General features: G+C 44.9%; 1 protein-coding gene across 1 annotated transcript in view; it reads left to right on the top strand.

The window, feature by feature from the left end:
- The window catches only part of trim9 (tripartite motif containing 9), a 75,451-nt gene that overhangs the window by 5,814 nt on the left and 67,137 nt on the right, over positions 1-2,500 (top strand). The gene's annotated exons all lie outside the window — the stretch shown is intronic.

Genomic DNA, 2,500 nt, shown 5'->3' on the forward strand with positions numbered 1-2,500 from the left:
TAGCTTGTTATAGGTCAGGTGCCATATGATGAGAAACTTTGAAGAATCTCTTTTTACGTAGCTGCTGTTGCTGATACATTTAAACCATTGTTGATCCCATTGTCTGACTGGTAATGGGCCGTACTGTGAATAATGATGTAATATTGTGGCAAAGGAAAAGGCCTATTTTTTTCCTGCTGTTCTCAAACTTTCTTTGGTCAGAGAGATTTTCCATCTCAAGGCAAGGCAAGACAAGGCAAGTTTATTTTTATAGCGCATCTCATGCACAGGTGCAATTCAATTCTGCTTTACAAAAAAGGTTTTGAAAAAAGAGTGATCACGATCGCACCACAACTGTCTATAACACCTTCTTTTGCAATCCCCTAATGACTGTGTATGAGAACGAGAAGTTGCATTATTTTTAATGGGTACCACTCAGACAGACTACACACCCACAGTAATTAGGGGAATGTAAGATAAAGTGTTACCCGTTTATCACTACAATGTTCATAAAGAAAAACAGGGCTTACTGTATGTGTAGGAGATTTTTTTAAATTTAATATGCACTTAATGTGCAACTGTGTTTCCCTCTTACAAACTACAGTGCAAACATGGTAGCGTGTATTACATTGTTACTAACTTTTTAACAGGGTCTGAGTTGGTCGAGATATGAGAGATACACCATCAGAGCTGTCACCAGCTGTTTCTTTTCTGTCTTCTGTTTTTTCATCCCTGAATACACACACACACACACACACACACACACACACACACACACACACACACACACACACACACACACACACACACACACACACACACACACACACACACACACAAGCCATTGTCAGCCTGGTGATGTGTTCAGCAGCAAGACTGTTACATGATATGTTGGAGCGTCTGCACACGCACGCACACATGCACGCACACATGCACGCACACGCATGCGCGCGCCGCGCACACACACACACAAACACACACACAGACACACACACCACATATACACGTGACATGCATGACATACAAGACATACAAAGACAGGCATCTCTGTGTGTGTGTGTGTGTGTGTGTGTGTGTGTGTGTGTGTGTGTGTGTGTGTGTGTGTGTGTGTGTGTGTGTGTGTGTGTGTGTGTGTGTGTGTGTGTGTGTGTGAGAAACAAGGTCAGCAGGGAACAGAATGAGAGGTGCTCTCTCTCTCTCTCTCTCTCTCTCTCTCTCTCTCTCTCTCTCTCTCTCTCTCTCTCTCTCTCTCTCTCTCTCAGGAGAGCCAGGAGATGGAAGAGAGGACAGGGAAGATGACAGGCAGGAGAAAGAGAGATGTGGGTCACAGAAGTCATCAGAGTTGAGTTGCTCTGCACGTCTCATTGTTCACTAGAAGAAAAAAGAAAACATTTATCCACCACTGACTTTGGAGTGTAAACGAGAGACAGAAAAGGAGGAAGGGTAGGATAAGTCAGAGAGACTGGGATGGGTGGGTGGGGGGTAGCCAAGAAAAGGAGTAAGATTAAACAAGGCATACAGCTTAAAGAGAGGAGGATGGCCCTGCCGTGGCCAACTGGTAGGGCACTCGTCTGCCATGCAGCCAACCCGGGTTCGATTCCCAGGCCGGGTCATTTCCTGACCCCTCCCCGTCTCTCTCCCCATTCGCTTCCTGTCCACCTCTCACACCGTCCTATGATCATCAATAAAGTCGTTAAAGACCAAAAAAACTCTTGAAAATGAAGGAAGAGAGCAGGACAGCAGATGAAACTACTGGTGATGAATACAGAAAGCCTTTTTTCCGCCCGAATTTAAAGTCAAAAGTTTTTTTGTGTCTACCGATATAAGATGCGTCTGGATGGGTTTCCCTCATTACAGCGATTCTAGCAACACCACAAAGGCTTTTATTATTTCACATTTTTGAACACGCTTTGTGGTTTTTCATCAACATTTTAGCAAAATGGAATGCATGGGGCCCTACCGTGAAAAACCGGTAGGGTACTCGTCTGCCATGCGGCCGACCCGGGTTTGATTCCCGGCCCGAGTCCTTTGCCGACCCGTCCCCATCTCTCTCCCCATTCGCTTCAGACTGTCCTAATATCACCAATAAAGTCGTAAAAGACCAAAAAAGGAGAAATAAATAAAATGGTGGGTAGTGAGTAGGATAGTGAGTAGAAAGTAGGAGAGAGAATGTTGTACGTGCGCTGCAAAATAAACAAAACTAGATGTTCAAGTAAACATTGAGAAAATAGGTTAGAGAGATAAGACAACCAGGTAGAGATAGAAAGAGTGCACAATAGATAGGCAGAGGGTATATGATGGGGGGGGGGGTTAAAAAGACTTTAGAGGGTTATCAAGAGAGGGAGAAAGAAAGAGAAAGGAGATGGGGAGGGGGGTTAGAAGAAGGAGTCAGTTTCAATACAGACAGAGGGAGAGAACCATTTGAACTTTGCCCTGTCTGATCTGGTCCTGTCAAAACTAATGAGCTCAGTGTTGTTGAGTGTGAGCTGAAGCCATCTTGGGGCGAGGGCAGGGGGAGGGA

Source organism: Engraulis encrasicolus, chromosome 19 (assembly GCF_034702125.1).
Source record: "Engraulis encrasicolus isolate BLACKSEA-1 chromosome 19, IST_EnEncr_1.0, whole genome shotgun sequence".
Taxonomy (NCBI): Eukaryota; Metazoa; Chordata; class Actinopteri; order Clupeiformes; family Engraulidae; genus Engraulis; species Engraulis encrasicolus.